General features: G+C 40.4%; 1 protein-coding gene across 6 annotated transcripts in view; it reads left to right on the forward strand.

The window, feature by feature from the left end:
• The window catches only part of Qrich1 (glutamine-rich 1), a 41,371-nt gene that overhangs the window by 11,487 nt on the left and 21,471 nt on the right, over positions 1–8,413 (forward strand). Inside the window, exons 1-2 of one of the 6 annotated variants that reach the window (XM_013028176.1) lie at positions 83–204; positions 1,077–1,137. The exons of 1 other annotated variant lie outside the window; for it this stretch is intronic. The gene's annotated coding sequence lies outside the window, so the exon portion shown is untranslated. Of the gene's footprint in view, positions 1–82; positions 205–597; positions 1,138–1,350; positions 1,364–8,413 lie in introns of those variants that run through there. 4 more of the 6 variants (XM_013028174.1, XM_013028173.1, XM_013028175.1 and 1 more) reach the window with 4 other exon arrangements.

Consider the following 8,413-nt stretch of genomic DNA (forward strand, 5'->3'; position numbering starts at 1 on the left):
GGGGAGGGAGGTGGAGGAGGGTTGGGCCCTTCCTGCTCTTGGTGACGTCCCCCGGACAGCCGTGGCCTAGGCCTGCGGGAGAAACCCAGCGGCCTTTTGCTGTCTTGACCTGGCGGGCCAGGATTTGCACATTCTTCTTCTTCTGGAGGAAAGGAAAAAAAAAACAAAAGCAAAATGCGGTTACCCCGAGGCTCAAGTACGGGGGTGGGTGCTCGGGGAGGGTTCTCCTGGGTTTCAGAAACCCAGTCTTTATGGGCCCGATTGGGCACTGGGGGGGCCCCCACCCCTACCCCCACCCCACATCGGGTGTCCTCACCTTGCTTTGGTGCTTTGTGCCGGGGAGGGAGGGTTAACTTAAGGGGCTTTCACTCTAGTACTTGGCTCTCCTTCCTTCAGAAACCAGTTCTTCCATAAGCGCAATTCATACACGTCACCTCTGTGCGCTCCGGAAGGAGATCCTCAGATGCGGATGATAGGAAAAACTCTGGGCTTTCAAATGCTACTTTAAATTCTTTATTAAAAAAAAATGCAGCTTCTTCCTTTTTTTTTTTTTTTTGATTGAGTGGATGGGAGTGGCCTTGTCAGTACCACTCAGGGCCTCATTGTTATCTCCGCCCAAAAGTTACCTAGAAACATTTGCTTAGCCTGAAAAATCAGCGTTTTGTCTTTTCTATCTATGTGTAGATACATAATTTACATAATTTGAAAAGTGTCTAGTGGAAGTTACAAAAATTCGCCTGTGTGGTCACTGTAAAAGCCCAAATGACTTAGATAATTTCCAGCTTTTTTTTTTCTTTCTTCCCCTATGATTCCTGGGCCCACCGCTGTGATTTGGTGCCTATGAAGTTCTAGGGTCTTTCTAGAGAAATAAGCACTTTTTTTTCTTTTAAAGACAAAACATCCAATTTGTTTTACTTGCTTCATTAAGGTTGAGGAAGAGAAAGCTTTTAAAAAGGGTAAAATTAGCAATCAAATTTGATCATGATGGGGGTAATTTTTTATCGATTTTTTAAAAAACAAAGTTAAAACTTAAGAGGCTGAGGATGGAAGGAACTTCTTTGTTCTATCTTCTTCAGAATGTTAGAAGTCTTGAGAACTCAGGACAAGCAAGCAGAAATACATGCAACATGGTGACTGGTGAGTCAATATCGTTCATATGCTGGAAGTATGTGTGCAGTTTTTTTTTTCCTGGTAATATTGAAACAAATCCTGTCAGTCATTCTGGATGTAGTCTGCCAGAAAAATGTTAGGTGAGCTTGTTAGAAAACTGAAGATGTGAGAGACTGCATTTTTTTTTTTTTTTGGTCGGTCGTGGGTCTTGAACTCTGGGCTTGGGCTCTGTCCCTGTGCTCTTCAGCTCAAGGTGAGCGCTCTACCGCTTGAGCTACAGCACCACTTCGGTTTTATAGAGGAGAGGTTATTGGAGATAAGAGTCTCACGAACTTTCTGGCCCGGCTTGGAACCGAGATCCTTAGATCTCAGCCTCCTGAGTAGCTAGGATTACAGGCTTGAGCCACCAGCGCCTGGCTGAGACTGCATTTTTGAGTCCAGCCAAAGTTTATTGCTTGGACAGTGTTTTCTGTAGAGTACAGGTCAATATAATAAGCAGATTTCTGTATAGCAGAGCATCAACTAAGGACCTAACTGGTTCTCCCAAAAAGCATTTAGGTTTTTCTAGGACATATTTGTGCTGTTAGTCCTACTTGTTTTGATTGAGATCTTTTAATTTTTATTTAATTTTATTTTAATTTTGTGGTAGTATGGGACTTAGACTCAGGGCCTGAGCACTTTCCCTGACCTTTTTCGATCAAGGCTGGTGCTCTACCATTTGATCCACAGCTCCAGTTCTAGCTTTTTGGTGGGTTAATTGGATTTTTCACCCTGGGCTAGTTTTGAACCTTGATCCTCAGATGTCAGCCTCCCAATTAGCTAGGATTGCAAGTGTGCCCAGTTACCAGCAGTGCCCAGCTTAAATTGGCTTTTGTCAATTGCATTTTCATAAGCTCACCAAGATTTACCTTTTAGCTATCTTCTTGTCCTTTATGATGAATGTGTATACTTTGCCAAGAACGAATACAGTTCCATATCTCCTTACAAGCTTATGCTGCTATTTGAAACAAAAGATCAAATAGTAACTGACTTGTAAATTTGAATGGCTCTAGAAAGATAACCACAGTCAGAGTGAGATAGTCCTCCTTTCTGGAAGCTTAATAACCAGGGATGTCTTCCTTTAAGCTTGCATGCTTTCTCTTCATTTAGTCAGTTGTGGTTTGTGCCCTGCTTGCTTGTCTGCTGTTAAATAGCTACCCTTTATCTGTGAGGGTCTTTTCATTTCAACCTTTGACTTCGGAATGAAGTGTTACATAAACACCTGTTCTTCTCTTTTACTTTGTTGCCGTGCATTATCTTCCAGATACTTTTCAGTCCTTTCCTTTAGGGTTCACACAAATGTTTTCCTTTGTTTGTTGGGTTGTTATTTTTTCCTCCATAATGGTGGGCTGTGATTTCTGTGTGTGTGTGTGTGTGTGTGTGTGTGTATTTTCTGGTGTTGAGGATTAAACCTAAGGCCTAGTGTGCATGCTCAGCATGTGCTCTACCCCTGAGCTACTACCCAGCCCAGGATTGTGATTTCCCTTGTTAAGCCCAAGTGACTCCGTGAGAAAAGGATCTTTTTTTTTTTTCTTTGCTGAAATGTTTGATCAAAATGTTCCTTTGGTCTCACTGTTTAGGCCAGAGCAAAACAGGGCTTTTCTTTTTTTCTTTTTTGGTCAGTCCTGGGGCTTGAATTCAGGTCCTAGGCACTGTTCCTGAGCTTAATTTGCTCAAGGCTAGCATTCTACCTCTTGAGCCACAGTGCCACTTCCAGCTTTTTCTCTGTGTGGTACTGAGGAATTGAACCCAGGGCTTCACACATGCTAGGCAAGCACTCTACCACTAAGCCACATTCCCAGCCCCATGAGTCCTTTTCTGGTCATAGCATGTCAGTCTCTAGAGGCAAATGCAACTTTTTTTTTTTTTTTGCCATTGCTGGGATTTGACTTTTCGAGCATCATGCTTGCTTGTCTTCACTTGCTTTTGGTACTCTCACCACTTGAGCCATGCCTCCAGCTTTGCTTTTTGCTAGTTATTTTGGAGATAGAGTCTCTTGGACTTTTCTTCCCCTGGTTTTAAATGGAGATCCTTTGGATCTCAGCTTCCTGAGCAGCTAGGATTACAGGTGGAAGTTGTATGATAATCCCCTCTCTCTCTGTTTATATGTGCAGCCTTTGTGTCTTTAGAGGTACAGTTTTTATTTTTGTTTTATATAAGAATCATGCTTTATTCCTTATAGCATGTTTTTGAAATTTGTTGTGTGCAACAAATTCCCACTTCTATGTCATATTGTTACATGAGACTATCATAATTTGTTTATTACTCAGCAGGTGTTCTTCCATTGAGCTAAATAGTGCTTTTCCACTGAGTTTGAACTCAGGGCCTAGGCACTGTCCCTGAGCTTTTGCTCAAGGCTAGCTCTCTACCACTTGTGCCATAATGCCACTCCTGACTTTTTCTGTTTACTGACTTTTTCTGTTTATGTGGTACCGAGGAATCGAACCCAGGGCTTCACAAATGCTAGGCAAGCACTCTACCACTAACCCACATTCCCAGCCCTGTTGTTTGTTTTTTAGAAATTTGAAAATGTATTTTTCAAACCAGATTTAGTTAGCTGTGAGGGACCATTGCTAAATAGATGCAAATCCTGTGCCTGAGGCCCAAAGAAGGACTCTGAAGCAGCTTGGGCTGCCTTCTCTTAGTCCATTACAAATCTACAACCTGTTTAGCAGGGCTGTAAAGGGAGTCTGGAAAAGAGGTATCAGAGGTAAGTGACCCAAGAAAGTGATTCTGATGAGTACTTAGATCATTTTCCTTTAGAATGATCTCAATGAAAAAAAAAGAAAGAAAGGATTTGGCAAACATCTTTGGAAATAATTATTGTTTTAGAATGATTTTCCATGTTACCATCTTGTTCTAGTGATAAAATTATAGCTTAGATGGATTGCTTTGTCAGGCATTATGCCAGTAATAAAAGCTCTAATATAAAACCAAATACAGGACACACACCGGTGATCAGTTTGGGAATAGGAAAAAGTCCTCAGAATCTGCTGATAGGTTACTGATTTGTCTTTATTGTACTGCAAAAAGTAGCCTTACTCAATTTTTAGGAGAAAATACTTATTTACAGATGCCTACCCTCTATGAACGCTAGTGTTTTCCCCCCAACCACTATTCTGTCTGACTCCCAGAAATTGGAAGTACCCAGTTATCCCCTCCCCCCTTTATATTTTCTAAAAGTAGCTTAATTTGTTTACTACACCTTGCCAAGTTTTTAAAAATCTTTTTGTCCCTTTGGGGGTTTTGGAAATCAATGTCATAAAGTTTCTTCTCTCCCCCTTATCAATTACCAAAGATGAGCCTTAGTGTCTTCTGAGCAGCATCATGAAGAAATTAACAATTTCATTATTATGTAAGTTTTTGGTGCTTAATGGTTTTGTTTGTCTTAAAACTATTTCAGATTTTGTGGGGAAAAATCTAAGATCAACAAGGATTTGTTGTATGTCTTCTGTTATTGCAAAATAAACCTCTGTAGAAAAAAAAAGATGTTTTAGTTACAATTTGGGTTAATACAACTGTGGAAAATATAGGACAATATTAAACAGGAAAAAAAAACCAATCCTCTGTGGTTTTAACTTTGCTAATTAATGTTAGCTTTGATACATTTGTTACCATTTTTTTCCTTTCTAATACATAAACAGTGCAGAGTCATATAATAAAATTGTGTTGTTGCCCCCCCTTCTTTTATTATATAGAATGTGTTTCTGTGTCATTAACTTTTTTTTTTTCAAATCTCAAACTTTGTGTGTGGAATTGAAGTGAGAAATCTCTCCAAAAAGCCTAACAGGCATGTTAACATGCTTTTTAAAAGATGTGATGATAGAAGAATCATTAGAGTCACACTGGAAGAGCTTTCAAGCAGTCCTTATTTATAGTAATTTGGTGTATGATAGCAATGGCATTTAAATTTATAGCAAACAGTTTCAGTAACTCTTTTCTAAGGTACACTGAAAGCTGGGCATATTGGTACATTGTTATAATGCCAGCAATTAGGGAGGCTGAATCAGGAGTATGAATGAAAATAAGAACCTTCTGGGCTGTGTAGTGAGTTCTTGCCAGTTTGAGCATCACATTGAGGCCTTACCTCAAAAAAAAAAAAAAAAGCATATGGAGTGTTTGAAGATGTAGTTCAGCTGTACAGTATATGCTAAACTGTAGGGCATATGTATGGCCTAAAAATTATTGATAAATGATCTGATCTTATGGTAGAGAGGACTTTTAAAAAGTGTGTTTGGAGTGCGGGGGGGACAGGTGCTATGGCTCAAGCCTGTAATCCTAGCTATTAAAGAGGCTGAGATCCAAGCATCATGGTTTGAAGCCAGCCTGAGCAGAAGTCTGTGACTCTTATCTCCAATTAAGCACCAAAAAAGATGGAAGTGGAGTGGTGGCTCAAATGGTAGCGCACCAGCTCCTATATTTACATTTCTGGCCTTTATTGGTTAATTGTTGGGCTGGCTTTGAACTGTGATTCTCAGATCTTAGCTAGCTTCTTGAATAGCCAGAATTACAAGCATGAGCATAGCAAAATTCTTGGACTGTCCTCTAAGATCTACCTTATTTCCATCTCCCAAGTAGCTGGGATTACAGCCATAGGTCTTTATTATAAGAGATGCCTTCGTTTTTGTATGTGCTGGTCCTAGGCCTTGAACCCAGGGCCTGCTGCTCTTACTTGGATTTTTTACTCATAGGCTTTTTTTTTTTTTTTTTCAGGCTATTTGGAGATACATTCTCAAGAACTTTTCTGTCCTAGCAGGCTTCAAACCTGATCTTCAGATCTCTACCACCTTACTAGGATTGCAGGGATAAGCCACCAGAGCCCAGATGGGGAATTGCCTTCTTAAGAAATTTCCAGGCAGGGCACCAGTGGCTTCCAACTGTAATCCTAGCTACTCAGGAGGCTGAGATCTAAGGATCATGGTTTAAAGCCAGACCAGGCAGGAAAGTCCCTAAGACTTATCTCCAAATAACCACCTGGAAACTGGAAGTGGCACTATGGCTCAAGTGATAGATCATTTGCCTTGAGCTGAAGAGTGCAGGGACAGCACCCAGGCTGAGTTCAAGCCCCACAAAGGACAAAGAAAAGAAAGAAATTTCAGCCAGATGCAGATGACTTGTGCCTATAATCCTGGCTGTTTAGGAGGCTAAGATCTGAAGGTATGGATTGAAGCCAGCCTGGGTAGGAAAGTTCATGAGATCCTTATCTCTAATTAACCAGCAAAAAGCTGAACAGAAGTAGGGCTATGTGGTTCAAATGGTAGAGGGCCAATCTTGAGTGAAAAAGCTGAGGGACAGTGCCTAGGCCCTGAGTTCAAACCCCAGTACTGGCACCAAGAAGGGAAAGAAGGGGGTGAGGGAGGAAGAAAAAAAGGAAAGAAATTTCTAGTCTTCATCCTGTTAACCAAGGAAAGCTTTGAAATATTGAGTCAAAAGTAAAAAACTTTGGCTCATTAAATGGATCTCTGGCTCCTGAGTAGCTAGGATTATAAGCATGAGTCATTATACCTGACCTTGTATTCTTCTTTAAGAAGACATTCACTATATTAGATACATTGTTATAAAAGATTATTGATGGTTCTATTCTGTGTGTGTGTGTGTGTGTGTGTTTGTGTGTGTGCGTGTGTGCATGTGCATGCATGTGGGGGGGGTTGGTTGGTACAGGGGCTTTGAATTCAGGCTTTGTGCTTTTTTTCATCCATAGCTAACTCTACCACTTGAATCATGGCTCCACTTCTGGCTTTGTGCTGGTTAATTGGAGATAAGAGTCTCTTAGATATGTCTGCCTGGGCTGACTTCAGATCTGGAATCTCAGATCTCAGCTTATGAGTAGCTAGGATTATAGCATGAGCTTCCAGTGCCTGACAAATATATCCTTTTATTTTTGACACGTATTCTTTAAATTTTTTCTTAATATTGTCTTTAAGTAGTTGCATAAATTCAGATCTAGTTTTAAAAAGTATCTGAGTTTATGTACTATACTTTAGTATGCCATAAACATAGTACCAATGTCAATTAGGTAATGCGTAATGACTGCATTTAAAAAATTTGGTTTCATGTCACATGGTTGTTTAGGTTTTTCCTCTCCTAAGATAATGTGCTAACCATTTAAAAGAGAAGAGTAGTACACATCTTTTCCACACATTTTTTCCACAGCATATACAATTAGATGGTACCATTTATTATTGTAAGTTTTAGGTATTACAGGAAAATGGAATCATAATTCTTCCTGTTTGACACTGAATTTTAAATGCAACAGATATGTAAGAAGCACATGCTGTATGTGAACTAAGGATTAGGACATGGTCTACCATGTGGAAGAAAAGAAATTATTATTTATATACCTGAAATCTCTAACATGCTACAGAGCATCTGGACTGTGAAAGGGAGACTAGTATTTCTATTTCTAGCTAGGTGGCTCAGAGAAAAATAATTGCTTTTCCTGACATTGGAGATAGACTAAAATACTTGGGTCAAGAAGCTTCACTTGGTCTGTGTTATTCTCTGATCTGTTCCTACTTTTATTCTGGCAGTGGTACTGGTCAAAGGAGAATAGTACAGATATTGTTAATAGTTACTCAGTATCCATAGGTTGCAGAGTCATCCCTAGATAATTAAAAATTACTATCTTTGGTTGGTTGGTTAGTTGGTTTGTTTTGTTTTGTTTTTGCTGGTCATGGGGCCTGAGGCGCTGTCCCTGAGCTCTTCAGCTCAAGGCTAGCACTCTACCACTTGAGCCACAGCACCACTTCCAGCTTTTTCTGCTTATGTGGTGCTGAGGAATCGAACCCAGAGCCTCATGCATGCAAGGCAAGCACTCTATCACTGAGCCACCTTCCCAGCCCAAGGTTGGTTTTTGAGATAATCTTGCCCAGGCTAGCCTCAGTCTTGTGATTCTTCCTGCCTCAGCTTGGGTGCAGGGATTACAGGTGCACCTGCAATTGACTTCTGCATCTTAGTAGTGACTTAGTTACTTAAGGCATTGTTCAATTTTCTCGTGTGTGTGTGTGTGTGTGTGTGTGTGTGTGTGTGTGTGTGTGTGCGTGTATGCATATGCGCGTATGCGTGTGCTCCTGTGCCTGTGTATGCACGCATTTGTGCATGCTGATACTGGGACTTGAACTCAGGGCCTAGTGCACTGAGGTTTTTTTCACTCACAGTTGGCAATCTACCACTTGAGCCACACTTCCACTTTTCCATCAATTGTTTTAATAAAATTAGTTAATACATAATGTAGATCTGTTTTGTTTTCTTTTTTTTTTTTTTT

This window comes from Dipodomys ordii, unplaced genomic scaffold, assembly GCF_000151885.1.
Source record: "Dipodomys ordii isolate 6190 unplaced genomic scaffold, Dord_2.0 Scaffold107, whole genome shotgun sequence".
In the NCBI taxonomy this organism is placed as follows: Eukaryota; Metazoa; Chordata; class Mammalia; order Rodentia; family Heteromyidae; genus Dipodomys; species Dipodomys ordii.